Source organism: Triticum dicoccoides, chromosome 4B (genome assembly GCF_002162155.2).
Source record: "Triticum dicoccoides isolate Atlit2015 ecotype Zavitan chromosome 4B, WEW_v2.0, whole genome shotgun sequence".
In the NCBI taxonomy this organism is placed as follows: domain Eukaryota; kingdom Viridiplantae; phylum Streptophyta; class Magnoliopsida; order Poales; family Poaceae; genus Triticum; species Triticum dicoccoides.
The window spans coordinates 207758194-207774024 of record NC_041387.1 but is presented as its reverse complement, the minus strand read 5'-3'; the positions used below and the strand labels follow the sequence as shown (position 1 = coordinate 207774024).

Below are 15831 nucleotides of genomic sequence, written 5' to 3'. Positions count from 1 at the left end.
TGCAGCCCAGTGCTCGCCTAAGTGATAAAAATCCTACCGAGTGATGAGTCTGCCTCTCACTCGGGGGCTTAGCTGCAGCCCAGTGCTCACCTAAGTCATAAAAATCCTACCGAGTGATGAGTCTGCCTCTCACTCGGGAGCTTAGCTGGAGCCCAGTGCTTGCCTAAGTGATAAAAATCCTACCGAGTGATGAGTCTGCCTCTCACTCTGGGGCTTAGCTGCAGCCCAATGCTCGCCTAAGTGATAAAAATCTCACCGAGTGTTGATCAAAGCTCTCACTCGGGGGCTTAGCTGCAGTCCCGCACTCGCCTAAGTTTGAAAAATCCTACCGGGTGGTGAGCAATCCTAGCACTCGGAGGTTTAGCTGCAGCCCAGTGCTCGCCTAAGTTCGAAAAATCCTGCCGAGTGGAGAGAAAACCTCCCACTCGGGGGCTTAGCTGCAGTCCCGTACTCGCCTAAGTTCGAAATATCCTACCGAGTGGAGAGCAAACCTCCCACTCGGGGGCTTAGCTGCAGTCCCGTACTCGCCTAAGTTTGAAAAATCCTACCAACTGGAGAGCAAACCTCCCACTCGGGGGCTTAGCTGCAGTCCCACACTCGCCTAAGTTTGAAAAATCCTACCGGGTGGTGAGCAATCCTCCCACTCGGAGGCTTAGCTGCAGCCCAGTGCTCGCCTAAGTTTGAAAAACCTTACCGGGTGGTTGACAGGAGCGTCAAGACCATTGCTGAGTGCCTTGCTGATGAGCTGATCAATGCTTCTCAAGGATCACCTAATCGGTTGACAGGAACGTCAAGACCATTGCTGAATGCCTTGCTGATGAGCTGATCAATGCTACTCAAGGATCGCTTGATCGGCCGACTGGAACGTCAAGACCATTGCTGAGTGCCTTGTTGATGAGCTGATCAATGCTACTCAAGGATCACCCGATCAGCCGACTGGAACGTCAAGACCATTGCTGAGTGCCTTGCTGATGAGCTGATCAATGCTACTCGAAGATCACCCGATCAGTCGACTGGAACGCCAAGACCATTGCTGAACAACTCGCTGATGAGCTGATCAAGGTTGCTCAAGGACCGCCCGATCAGTCGACTGGCCATCCTTCTCCAAAAGCTGCATCGAGCAAACAGATAACAATTCGAGGGGAAAACGATTTTCGTTCAAAGACAGACGTGATTTATGAGATGGCAAATCCAAAGTTTCTTAACCGCAGAATAAAGTGCTCGGGCACCAGGCCCGAAGGAGTTTTAACGGTTACAAATTCACTCGGCATTCCGAGGCAAATAAAAGTGATAGCATAATGTTTTTTATCACTCGGTGGGAGAAGGACTGGCCGGGTCGCAGAAGCTGTCGAGGTCTATGCTGCCGGCGACGCGAGTGGCTGCCTCGAGGAAAGTGTCCATGAAGTCCTGGAAGGAGTGCTTCTTAGTGTTTGCCACTTTGAGAGCTGCCAGCTTGTCTTCCTTAGCCTCCTTGCAGTGCACTCGGACCAGAGACAAAGCGACATCAGCACCACAGCGGGCAGAAGATTTCTTCCACTCTTGCACTCGACCTGGAATCTGGTTTAGCCGAGTCATCAAAGACTCGAGGTCTTGAGACATTTCCTCCCAAGGCCTGAGCTCGGTGTCCACTCGGGCCATCGCCACCTTTAGCCGAGCCAGATAGTCGACTACACCATCCAAGCGCGATTCCAGTTGAAGCAAGTTCATCGCAACTTCATCTTTCATGGGATAGTTGGTGGGTTCGAGACCTGTCTCGACCCGCCCAGTTTCAGCCTCAAAGTCCTGACACAGTTCTGTCCCATTGCAAAAAAGTGATGAATCGACAACGAGATAACAAAGTTCAATCGACAACAAAGTGATGAGTCGACTGATCATACCTTCAAGCTTCAGAACAAGTTTGGCAGCGAGTTGCTCCAGATAGGACTCTAGCTTGTCGGTCTTGGTCTTAAGGCCGCCAACTTCAGTGGTCAGATTTTCCTTGTCCTTCTTCAGTTGCTCGACTTCCCGATTGGCGTCTGAGATGGCAGCCTTCAGCTTCGCGTTCTCCTCCTCCAGTTTGCTGATCGAAGCCAGCTTCTGGTCCGCAAGCTTCGTCTTCTCGCGCGCTTCCTTCTGAGCGTCTGCCAGATCCAGATCCTTCTGCTCCAAAGCCTCCTTCATCCTCTCTAAAGAAACAACACTCTTCAGACGAGACTGAAGTTGACGATTTTCACTACGCACATCTGCTCGTGTGAAATCACTCGGTTCGAAGAGACTGAAGGAAAAACTAGCGCGAAGTATGAAGCTACAAAACAGATAGGATGGTCGAGTGATTACCTCCCATGATGGCCGTTTCTTGTTGGGCAGTCTTCAGATTCTTCTTCGCAAGTTCGAGGTCAAGTTCAACGCTGATATGCTTCTTCTTTAACTCGGTGAGCCAAGCTCCAAGATCACAAGACCTCTGCAGCCAGAAAGACAGACATGTCAATCGACAGATCGAAGCGCCAAGTGAAAGCAAAGAATTACTCTAAGACTACTGTCGAATCAAATATTCAACAGTAGTCTTGGGGACTACACCCAGTGGGTGCAGTTAGCATGCCCCCACTGGATCAGATCAATACTCAGCATGAGTTCAAAAAAAAGAAAGAGAGAGAGACACATCATTAGACCTCGGTCGACTGCTAGCAGCCGACCGTGGTCTCGGGGACTACACCCAGTGGGTGCACTCGATGTGCCCCCACTGATTCGAAAAGTGCAGAATTGAAGATTTCCCGAGTTCTAAGCGAAGGAAAACCCAGTGGGTGATCAGATATAAAGAGACATTCAAGAATTTCAGTCGGAATTTTGCTGACCTGAACATTGGTCTGAAGAGCAGTGATGGCGTTGTAAGCTATCTGACTGGCTTCATGCATCACTTTCACTTGCTCCATGACAAGATTTGCCTGGCGAAGAGCTTCCCTAGCAGCACCCGGCGAGTCATCTGGAGTTTGATATGTTACGAAGAGGGATGGCTCCAGAGGGGTCGAAGTAGCTGCCGGGTCAGATGAGTGGAGCTGCACCGGTGCGGCAGGTGTCTGTGCAGTCGACCCCGACGGACGATCAGTCGTCAACGGGTTAGCGAATGTGACGTTGGTCTGGACTATCGCTTTAGGCGCCGGTGTCGACTGAGGGACCTGGACCTCAAGCTTCTTCCTGCTTGAGCTTCCACTCTTCTTCCTCCTCTCCTGTAGAGGCACTTCTTCTTCGTCGTCATCAGGAAGCACAACGATATCTTGTGGAGCTACATAAGAAGAGAAATGTCAAGTTTTCAGTCAATTGGCCATCCACTCGACTAAATAGAACTCAGTCGAACGAACTTACCAGCTCGTGAGGTGGCCTCTTCGTCTCCTGGTGCCTTGTCGACGTCCATGTCAGTGGCAGCAGAGGTGGGGCTGGAAAGACACAAGGATTGGTCAGTCAGATCAAGAAAATCTTCAGTCGACTTACGGAAACACAAACAAGATACCCACCATGAGGCAACGGGGACGTCCATCTTGATGCGCGGTAGTGTCTTCGCGCCTTGGAGGGAGCAACTTTAGGCTGCTTGGTCACCTTCTTCGTCGGCTCCGGAGTCGACGTTCGAGTGCGCTTCTGAGTATTGGCACTCGGACCCACACCTTTCCCGCGCCCGCCGGCCGGGTCATGCTACTATTTGGATCGACATTCGGAGCGTGGCGGCGAGTCGACTTCCTCCTCCTTGTCCGACTCCTCGCTCTCCTCCTCCTCCTCCTCCTCGTCTTCCCGAGAATCCCTCTCGTCACTATCTTCCGCGCTGTCCTCCCCCTCCTGGGCCTTCTCCAAAGCCTGCTCGCCATTGAGCATCGAATGCATCTCAGTGAACACCTGCGGAACAAATTGGTCGAACGAGAGTCAGTCAATCTCAAGTGCAGTCGGAGCATGAATGAGAAGCAGTCGGAGCGAAAAGAGTACCTTGTCGGGTGGGTTGTCGCTGCTAAAGGGAACGACTCGCCTAGATCCTCTGGGATTGTCCTGATTGCCTGTGATGCTCCTCAGCCACAAAGCTACTGTTGCAGATGGTACTTCTTCTGGATGGACGCGAGCGGTGTCGTCCGGTCCGGAATACAGCCACATTGGGTGATTGCGGGCCTGGAGAGACTGGATGCGTCGACTGAGGAACACCTCCAACAGATCCAGACCCATAACACCATCATTGATAAGCTGAACCACCCTATCCACCAACATCGTCGTCTCCATGGTCTCGCCAGTCGTCACTTTCAGCGGAGCAGGAGTCTGGACTCAATCAAACGAGAAGTGGGGGAGGTCGGTCGACTGACCTGGAGCCGCGACATCCTGGCAATAGAACCAAGTCGATTGCCAGCCTCTAACGGAATCAGGAAGAGTCATAGCTGGAAAAGCACTCCCTTTCGTCTTTTGGATACCTAAACCCCCGCACATCTGGATGACATGGGTTTTTGAGTCACTCGACTTTGCCTTTTTACCAATTGGGAACGAATGGTGAAGATGTGCTTGAAAAGACCCCAGTGCGGTCGACACCCTAAGAAGTTCTCGCACATCGACACGAAAGCAGCTAAATACGTGATGGTGTTGAGGGAGAAATGGTGGAGTTAAGCACCAAAAAAGTTCAGAAACCCTCGGAAGAAAGGGTGCGGGGGAAGCGAAAAGCCGCGGTCGACGTGGGTGGCCAGCAGAACGCACTCACCCGGTTGAGGCTGAGGGCTCATCTCCCCCTCCGGCAGCCTTGCCGCTCCCTTGGCGATTAACCCCGACTCCGCCAGCTCATCCAGGTCCGCCTGCCGAATCAAAGACCGGATCCAATCGCCCTGGATCCAGCGGCAGCCTCGCACGCGATGACGACCTGCACTGCTGCTTCCTGCCCTTCGCCACCTCCTTCGTCTTCTTTGCACGCTCTAGCGCCGCCGTCTTGTCCTTCACCATGGCAACGGGGTAGCGGCGTCGGAGCAGAAGAGTAAGGTGCGGCGGAGAAGCGGAGAAAGAAGAAGGAAGAGAAGATATGCACAGTACAGACGCCTCGGTCCGGCCACCTTATAAGAGATTGTTTCCGAGTGACTGACGCATGGGACCAGGCGATCCCGTCAAATCCCGCAACAGTCATGCGCAGCGTATGTGGCGAAAAAGGCGGCGCGGGAATCGAGGAATCACTGTTTATCCGCTCCGCCCACTTCGGCACTCCCCATCTGGCGCGCTTCCCCAAAATTTCGTATCCCGCAGAATCCGGGATACACTGCATACAATCGCGCCTAGGATCCCGCGCTCCAACATGACACTCAGCACATAAGATCAACAGTTCACTCGTCTGTCCACTTAATGGATCAAGGCGACTGAGTCTACACCAAACATCGATGCGGGCGCTTAGACTTGCAGAAAGCACTCACGAGATCCCAAAGCTCGGGACAAGTTCAATTTCAGCCTATTTTGCACTCGCAACTTAATCCATTAGGGGGCTACTGATGAGGATACAGACCTGGGGTAAGGTCATAGGCCTGACCTATACGTCCTACCCAAGGTCACTACCCCTGAAGATAAGAAGACCAAGAATCCACTCGACGGTATAATCACTTGACCGTCATTCCCCACTTTCACTCGACCGTATGGGGAATGACTCGACCATATCGAAGACCAGGAGTCGGAAGAACGCACAACGACCGGGCATTCACTCCTTAGTCTTCATGAGCATTAAGAGTATTTAAAACTGCCGTTACCAGTAACGCCCTTACTTTATGTACATTAAGCTCCTTGTAATGGAGGTGGGATGGGGTCCTGGCGCACTCTATATAAGCCACCCCCCTCCTATGGGACAGGGGTTCGGACCACCTGTAACTCAACACACATAATCCAATCGACCGCCTCCGGGCACCAAGACGTAGGGCTGTTACTTCCTCCGAGAAGGGCCTGAACTCGTAAAACCTCGTGTGTACATCTTCGCCATAGCTAAGATCTTGCCTCTCCATACCTACCCCCCTTTCTATTGTCAGACTTAGAACCACGACAGTGACCACCACGACCATCGCCCCGCTCCTGCCCGCGCCGGGATCCTCCATCGCGCCCGTCCCCGCAATCCTCACCCCGGAGGAGGTGTCCGAGGTGCTGTGGGACCTAACCCAGGCAGTTCAGGAGATCCGCTTGTTCTTGGCCGGGTCCTACGGGCCGCACCGGCTGCGCCGCCTATCGCTGCCCCCGCGCCTCCGTGGCTGCCGTGGCAACCACCGCACCAGGCGGCCTCTGCCGCGCCCGCCGGGCCGCTGCAGCTGCCATTTATCGCCACGACCACCCAACCCTGGCTGCAGTGGCAGCCGCCGCTCCTGGCGGCCTCCGCCGCAGCAGCCGCTGCAGCTGCCCGGCGTGACATTGCAGCAGCCGCTGCAGCTGCACAGCCACCGCCGGTCAGCTCCGGCCCCGCATCGACCGCACCGGCGGGAGTCCTGATCCACGAGGTCCGGTTCCCGCCCTCACCGTCCCTGCTACCGGCTTGGTTGACCGAGTCATCATCACAGCCGGTCTACACGACGGCCTCGGGACAGCTACACGTGCCGCCCCAGCAGGCGCAGTACGATGGGTCCTCCAGTTCCGCGGGTCCCTACGTTGGCCTCGACATGACGCAGTTCCACAGGGGGGCCTTGTGATCACTGACCCGGTGCCACTGCTTCGCGCCGCCGAGCCATACCCCCACGGCGGTCATACCCAGATGGCGCCGTACTCCCACGCTTCGCCAAGCTTGCCTTCGCCAGCTACGACGTCACCGAGGACCTTGGCCCCTCAACTGGCTTAATAAGTGCGACCAGTTCTTCTGGGTGCAACGCACGCTCGCGTCGGACCGCACCTGGCTCGCTTCATATCACCTCCGGGGTGCTGCACAAACTTGGTATTACCCTCTCAAGCAGGACGAGGGCGGCATGCCTCCATGGGAGCGTTTTCGCGAGCTCTGCCTCCTTCGCTTCGGGTCGCCGATACGCGGGAGCCGGCTGGCGGAGTTGGGACGTCTTCCCTTCACCTCTACGGTGTGGGACTTCACCAACCGCTTTCAGGCCCTGGCATGCCACGCGCCCAGTGACAGCTCACCAACGGGATGAGCTCTTCATCGACGGTCTGCCGGATCATATCCGCATGGACGTGGAGCTGCGGGGACCCCAGGACCTCCAGATGGCCATGTACAATGCCCGTGCGTTCGAGCGCCGCGCGGTGGCCATCCAGCAGGCGTCACCGTCTCGGGCCGCTGGGCCGCCACCTTGGCTGGACGTTCCTGTGCAGGGTTGGCCTGCTCAGTCTTCCGCGGCACCCTCACCACGACCGCGGCGCGCTTGTTCCGCCAGCTCACCCCGGCCGAGAAACTCGAGCGTCGCCGCCAAGGGTTGTGCTTCAACTGCGATGAGCCCTACGTGCCCGGCCACGTCTGCTCGCGACTCTTCTACCTCGAGGATGCGGACTACATTGAGGAGGACGCCGCCGCCGCCGGGCTCGGTGACCTGCCTGCCCCAGCTACCACGGAGGTGTTTGGCAACGGTTGATCACCTCGAGTTCCGCAAGCGCTTCACCGCCTTCCAGCTTGAGGACGACCTGTTTGTGCAGGCGGGGAGAAATGTTATGACCATCATAATAGTCGCTTAGCCCAGTTAGTTGTGGCCCAGTCTATCTTATCGTTATTAGGGGCTTAGCCCAATTATCTTATTAGGAGGATTATATAAACGTGTGTAAGGATCCGTTTGGAAATTAAGAAAGAAGCAATCATATTTGCTCGGCTTCCTTAGGAGCCGCAAGACCTAACCCTAGCCTTCTCCCCTGCGCCATCTTCCTATCAGCCGTCGCCTTCTGCCGCGCAACTACGGCGCCGACGCACCACCGCCGGCGCCCATCTCCTCGCCAACCAGCCTCCCACCCCTACAACCTGCGGTTCAGGCCAGGTAGGGCCCAAGCTCCTACCACCTGCACTATCAACTGAACATCTTGCCAGTTGCGCTAATAGCTTGCTTACTATTTGCCCTCTCTTGAAAATGTAGTCCGCAGGAATCAATGGCCTTCTCCATTACACTCCTCGGATTCTTGAACAAGTTGGAGTAGTTAATTTGTTTTCAAACATTGGACTTGGCTCTCATTCAACCGCAATCCTCCTAAGTGCCATAAATGCTTTGCTCATGCTGCCTTGTATAACTGCTTCAATGATGCTGATGGATATTTGTGGACGAAGATTAACTCTGAGACTACTTGAACATCAAACATAAATGTTTACAATTAAAAAACTGTCAGTAAATTCATGATTTATTGTTGTTTAACTGTCATATAGTACTATTGTTGAGATTCCGATAGTTCTTTGAAATTGATATAGTTGCCATCTCCATGTCACCTTGAATATGTTTTCTACTGACAACTTTACAAATAAACTTATCAATATTGGGCATCGTTTCTGTCAGCATTTCAATTTTTTCATGTCATACCTGAAAATAAGCTCAGCATGCTGTGCTCATGATTTTGAAGATGTGATTTCTTGCATTTTCTTCACAAAACTCCAGATTAAGACCTTTGTACATTTATGCAGGTCTCTTCTCCTTGTAACTACCCCTATCCGAATGTTGTCCCTGAGTACAATATGTTTTTCCTCCATAGTGAATATGGGATAGGGGTAGTTATAAGGAGAAGGGACCTGGTCGTCCTCCTTAGTCAATGATCTCCACTGCTGCAATAAGATACAAGATTTAAATAGACAGTCAGCAGATTTAGTAGGAAAGACATGTTCGATCGTAAATTTATTCCTAATAGTCCAGAACGACCAACATATCGCACCGAGGCCAACCCAGAAGACCCTCTTAGTCACCCCAGCCAACGAATTGGCAAGATTTCTCATCTCAAGAAAGGAGGAGGGGTTCCAAGTAACCTGGAGCCATGATCTGACATAGCTCCAAACCAGCTTAGCAAGCACACAATGGAAAAATATATGATTCGTGTCCTTCAAGGCACCACAGAGAGCACAAAACTCCGAGCCCGGCCCGTTTCTCTTACACATTTGGTCAGCCCTGGGGAGACGACCTCTGAAGGCCTACCAGAGGAAGATTTTGATTTTCGGTGGGATTCTGGAACGCCAAATGGTAGAAAACCTATTAGAAGGGGCACCTCCAATGATTCTAGAGTACAAGGATTTCACTGCAAACTGGCCTGAGGAGGAATGAGGCCAAACCACCAAATCCAGAGCCTCCGAGAGCAAGGGGAATAAGGCAGAGAGTCTTTGCCAGTCTTCCAACTCTTTAGGAGACAAGGAGCGACGGAAAGCCAGGTCCCAATTATTAGCCAACACCTCCGCGATGGAGATATTCGGGTTAGGGCAGTACGAAAAAAGAACAGGTAAGCTAATAGAAAGGGGAGCGTCACCACACCACCAGTCAAGCTAAAAACTAACCGAGGAGCCATCTCCTACAATGAACTTAACATGTTCAAGGAACAGAGGTTGAACTTTAATAAGGTCCTTCCAGAATTGAGATCCATGTCGGGCCCCAGCAAACATCGGGCTAGAGTGTGGAAAATATTTAGCTTTAAGAATTGAATACCATAAAGATTTGGCCCCACTAGACATGATCTTCCACCACCATTTGATTAAAAGACATTTGTTCAAGACCGATGTGTTGATTATGCCTAACCCCCCCAGGTTTTTAGGCCTACACATGAGTTTCCATTTAACCAACCTATATTTCCGTCTGTTGTCAGCAGCATTCCAATAGAAAGCACCCCTGTGCTTGTCAAAACCGGCATGAATGCCAGCCGAGAGAAGATAGAAGCCCATTAGAAACATATGAAGAGAGGAGAGACAAGCGTTGATCAGAGCAACTTTGCCATCATTAGTATTATGTGTGCCTTGCCAGGGAAGAACCCTGTTTCCCACCTTAGAAACAGCCAGAGCTAAATCCTTTGAATGAAGCATATCAGGCGAGATGGGAAGTCCCAGGTATTTAAAGGGGAAGGAGCCCAGGGAACAGTTTAGAAGCCTAGCCGCTCTCAGAGCCTCCGCATCATCAACACCAGTGACTAGGACCTCACTCTTGGAAAAGTTAATTTTCAGGCCTGAGATGGCCTCGAAGCATAAGAGGATGAACTTGAGATGGGCAATGCAATCATCGTTCAGTTCAACCATAATAATGGTGTCATCAGCATATTGCAGGTGAGTAACACCTTCTGGGATTAAATGAGAAACCACTAGCAGGATATGGCCACGATGAGCCGCCCTAGACAAGATGCAAGAAAAAGCATCGGCAATGAAGTTAAACAGAATAGGAGACGCATGATCGCCCTGTCATAGGGCCCTGCCATTGACAAAAAAATTACTAATGTGGCCATTAACAGAGACCGCAGTGTGGCCACCCGAGACCAACTGCATAATACGATGAACATACGCCCCATCGAAGCCTTTCGCTAGTAGAACCTTTCTCAGAAAAGGCCAACTGACCGAATCATAGGCTTTCTCAAAGTCCAGTTTTAGAATGACAGCCTTAGAGTTACGATCTCTCAAGTCATGAACTATCTCATGGAGACAAAGAATCCCATCTAAAATGAAGCACCCTTTGATGATAGCGGATTGGAACGGGCTAATAACTCTATGAGCAACGGGGGACAGACGAGTTGCAAAACCCTTAGTAGGAAACTTGGCGAAATTATTGATCAACGCAATAGGCCTGAACTGGGAGATCAGCTCAGCACCTTTAACTTTAGGAATCAAGGTGATCACCGCATAGTCGAGACGAGATATGTCAATAGTTCCTAGACAAAAGCCCTGAATAACATTACAAACCAACTGCCTCAGCTGAGGCTAGAACTTCCTGAAGAAGGGGATCGAGAAACCATCCGGGACGGAAGCAGCATTAGGGTTTCCAGAGTTAACCACGTCCCAAATCTCCTTATCGTATAGGGGCACCATCAAGGCATCATTCTCTTCGGCCAAAAATTTCATATTATGGTCCCACAAAGACGGAGAAATAGAGAAGCCAGAAGGAGGTTTTGCCCCTAATAACGACGAGAAGAAATCCACCACACGGGAGAGGGTCACAGATTGGTCCAAAGAGTGAAGTCCATTAATGATCAGGTTGTCAATATAACACCGTCTCCTCCGACTATTGGCGATGGTGAAGAAATACACGGTAGGGGAGTCCCCTTTTAGCGTCCAATTTAACGTGCCACGCTGGCGCCAATAGACTTCCGCTTGTTGATGCAACTGCATCAAGGCGGTCTCAAGATTATACCGCAAAGCCCACCCATCATCGGAGAGACCAGAGGAGTCGGCCGTATGGTCTAGGTCCAAGATCTAGGATTCGAGAGAGTCCTTCGATCTATGTTCCTCCTCAGCGTGATTACGGGACCAGCCTATAAGAAATTTGCGCAGGTTATAGGAGCAGGAATGCCAGTCCATCCAAGAGGCCAAAGGAACGAGAATTTGGGGCTAAGAGATTAAGAATCTTAGAAGCCAGCATATCATTAAACCCTTCAACGTGCAACCAGGAAGCATCAAATTGGAATCTAGAGGGAGGTCTATCTTGATGCATCCCACCGTCGAGAAGGAGAGGGGTATGGTCGGAGCCCGCGATACTTTTAGCGAGAAGGGAGGCCCGGGGAAAGAGAGAGTCCCATCTAGAACACATAAACACTCTGTCAAGCACTGATCTAATCGGGATGGCCTGATGGTTGGACCAAGTGAAACGAGCCCCTATCCTAGGAAGCTCGCGGATAGCATTGGAGCTGATGAAGTCGTTGAAGGCATTAGCCAGAGGCCAGGAGAAGTTGTCGTTGCTTTTGTCTGAGGGAGAGCGAAGAAGGTTGAAGTCACCACCCATATTTATCGGTAAATTACACGCCTCTATCTTAGCAGAGAGCTCATCCAGGAACAGAGAGGATAACGAGTGGTCAGTCGGACCATAAACCACAATGACTTCCCACATAATGTTAAGAGCTTTGTGACAAACTACCGTACTTGCCCAAAAAATACCATTATCAAAAGCCACGAAATCGAAGACATCTTTTTTTGAGCCAATCAGGATCCCTCCCGAGTGCCCGAAGTAGGGAGCACGTGCCAATCAAATCTGTCCATGCCCGCGATAGCAGAAAGTTTGTTGGGAGAAAAGGATTCTTTAAAGGTTTCGACTAGCCCAACCAGATCAATATTGTTCCCACGCATCAAATCCTTAATCTGGTCTCGGTGCCCCTAGCACCAAAACCCCTTATGTTCCAAAACAGGGCTTTCATTTATAGGAAAGGTTTTTGATACGGAGTCTCGACCTGCTAGGAGCTACGCAGTGTTTAGATATTTTAGCAGGACCCCTCCTGGAAGCGCTTGGCTGAGGTTGGCCACTACCAACCTCCACGCCAGCCCCCTGTGCCCCAACACCCACCGAAACTGCAGGCGAAGAGGCAACGACCTCTTTAGCTTTAGCAATGGCCACCTGGGCCAACTCATTGGCCGAATAGAAGAAAGGAGGGAAGAGGGGGAGCCTAACTCGGGGTCGACCAAAACACCCACATCAGACATAATATTTAACAGGTGATCATCAGAAAGTGGAGGGAGAACAAGCCGAATCGGGGAGGGGGAAGGGATCAGACCAAGATTATCACCTGACGGAGGAAGATCCTTGCTGCTCCGCCCGCGCCATCACCAATTCACCCGCGTCATGCACCCACCTGCCCTTGCGAGCCGTGGAGGTGGGCGACCGAATCGAGGGAGAACGGGCCACGGGAGAAGCCGGGACGGGGCCCGAACGCGACATTGAGCCCACATCCTTGTCGAGGCGACGACATACACCTGTCATCGACTGCTTAGAACTCGAAGAAGCCCTGCTCTTCGTAGAATACTTCCGCACCGAAGACTTCTTCTTCCTCTTAGACTGCAAATCATCATCAGCATGACCAGGAGAGGGGCAGGTCCTCAATACCCGAGCGCGTGGGAGAGGGAGGACGACCCGGAAGGTTGGAGCAGGCCCCGGAGATGGGAGTGACCATGGAAGACTGTTTCTTGCGTAGCAGCTCATCATCAGCAGGCATCGCTTGGGTAGCAGGAGGGTTGGCCACCGCCTCGCGGGGGGCCTTATCAACAGGCGCTTGAGACTTGAAAAGCTCCCGCTCAGATTCAGCCAGCCCATCCCACTCGGAGTGGGGGGAAGCAGATCAGAACCCCAACTAGGGTTTTCCCATCCGTAGAACCGTCCCCATTCTTATCATGTTTGTCAGAGAGGTTGGATGGGGGAGGAGGCGGGGGGGATGAAAGGCTTCGGCCCCTTCCACCCGAACACGAAGTCTGGCACCATTGGGTGAGGGGAACGCATCAATTGAACCATGAACACAGAGGAGGTCAACACACCAAATCTTGATACGAGCTGGACCAACCCTCTCTAGCGATTCCACGTCCACCTCCGCAGGTTTTCCAATTAGGGCCCTGAAAGCCATCAGGAAGGAAGAAGACCGGAGCCCCGCTGGCACATCATCCACCAAAACCCACACCTGAGATAGAGGACCAACAGCTTTTCCACCACATGCAGCAGGCTTCGCTGACACCACTAGCTGATTGAGGGGGAGGGTGAAGCTGGTGCAAGACGCAATCATACGGAGGCAGTCCTTGGAGGGGAAAACAACAGAGAACTCAAAGTCAGACAACTGATTGACTTGCCAGTCCCAGCCTTCGACATCCCAGATCTGGAGCCCTTCAAGCAGAGTTTGGGAGGAGATCTTTTACTCTTGCACCGTGACTATGGCAGCATTGGAAAGGGAGGGGGCCGCCACCAAAACAGGCAAATCACTATCCAAAGACAAAAAGAGCATCCAGGGAGACCCAAGCCAAATTGGAGGAAGGAGTGAGGTTTCTGGCGATTCTGACAGTTGACAGTGAGATGCCCATCCGAACAGCAAATCAAGCAGAAAGGGGGATTGTAGCATCTGGATTGGAAGTGCACGGGCTTATGACAGGCAAAGCAAGTAAGCGCTGAGGGATTGCTCGGGGTGGAGGGGTTGGGGCGATGCAGCGGAAGGGAGGGAGGAGGAGGAAGGATCCCATCCCCCACCCCCGACGAGGACGCGCCGGAGTGAGGGCCAACAGGACGTCGGGCCGGGCCAGCGAAGGACCGCGGCGGGGGACGAGGCCCAGCGCCAGCGCCCACCGGGCGAGGGATCTGCCGCGCCGAGGCAGGAGCGCCACGCCCCGGGCCCAGGACAGGCAAGGAGCCCGACAAGGACGAACGCCCCCCACTAGCCGCCGCCACCACTTCCCAGGGATCCAGTGCCGGAGAGAGAGAGAAGGCCCAGATCCAGATCCTTGCGGACCAGATCCAGGAGGAGCACGCTCCCGCTCCGAGCACCGGAGCCACTCCGGACCAGCAGCCCATGCAGCACGGTCGTGAGCCACCTGCTCGCGAGCCGCCTGCTCTGCCTCCAGCTTGGAGCGCAGGGAGGCCTCGAGCTCCAGATCCACAGCCAAGCCCGACGAGTCCTCACGTCGGCGCTTGTTGCCCGAGACCGCATCACAGGACGAACCCCTCGACTTGTCCATGGAGATCACCGCCGCAAAGGAGAGGAGGAGGGGAGGGGGAGTGGATCTGAGTAGACAGCGGATGGGGTTGCGGTGTCTACGCAAGTCAGCGGCGGAAGCCGGAAACCCTAGAAAGGGGGGAGAGGAGCCGCGGGGAACCCATATATAGCCAGACTTAGCCATTCCCACATGGGCCAGGCGAGCCACGCGGGCCGGGGGAGGGGGGAGGCTAGAGACAGGTGGAAGCCGCACCAGACCCATAGTAGGTAGGGGGGAGGAATCGTCAACTGACGACAGGATAGTAGGAACGGGCTGGATAGCCAGAGAAAGATCAGGAGGCCCAACAGGCCCAGCACCCGGCCCACCTCGCGACCCACTACTCAACGAGAGGGAGACCAGATCTAAGGCAGGCACCGCCGTCTCCACGATGCAACCAGACGCCGCAGCCGCCGGAGATGGGGAAGCCGGACCAGAGGCAAGGGAAGGGGAGGGAGGGCAAACCACGACCGGAGCAGCACCCAGGATCCCAGATCCGGGCGAGGGACAGGAGAACATACCAGAGTTGCGACGGCGACGAGAGATCCGAACCCAACCAGCATAAGACGACGGCGACGGCACCGGCCGGCCCCGACCCCCAGGCGCAAACTTGCGGGAGCGGGGCGCAGCGGTGGGAGAAGGAGCCCGCACAGGAAGGACCGGCGAAGGCGAGCAAGAGGCCGCCTCATCCGACGAGCAATCCTCATCGGAGTCGAGGGCCCAAAAGCGAGAGCCAAGTGGCGTCGGGGGATGAGCCGAAACCCGTGGCACCGGCGAGCGAACGGAGGGAGAGGAACCAGACTCGGAGGAGAAGGCAGACCGGAGGAGCAAGGAACGGCGGCGGAGGGGTAGGGGAGGGGGAGGAGAGGGGCGAGAGGGGGGAGAGGAGAGGCATCACCGGATCACGTTTTTCTCCTTGCACGTACCTCGTGATTCTTCCACAAAAATGAAGCAAGCATAGCAACTTCTGTTGTATTATAGAGATAAAACTAGAACATGAAAAACAGTAAGATGGCTGCTGAAGAAAGTACAGGAGCCTCATACTCGTCTTCGCGGAAGCATGTTAAATACAGCACTCTCCCGCCAAAAAAAAAGTTAAATACAGCAGTGCTATGATATACTGATGGTCATGTTTCAGAGCACACTGCACTGATTTCCAACATGGTATACACACCTGAAGAAGGAACATGCAGCTGATTAATAAGTTTACTATATTAATCTTTGCCTAATTTGCCATCTTTGCTATTTTTAGGGCCATATTACCTGCCTCATTTTTGTCAAGGAGAAGCAAACAA

General features: G+C 53.3%; 1 pseudogene; it reads left to right on the top strand.

Annotated features, from left to right (window-relative positions):
* The window catches only part of LOC119292625, a 44416-nt pseudogene extending 35786 nt beyond the window's left edge, over nt 1-8630 (top strand).
* Nucleotides 8631-15831: the final 7201 nt, after the last annotated feature.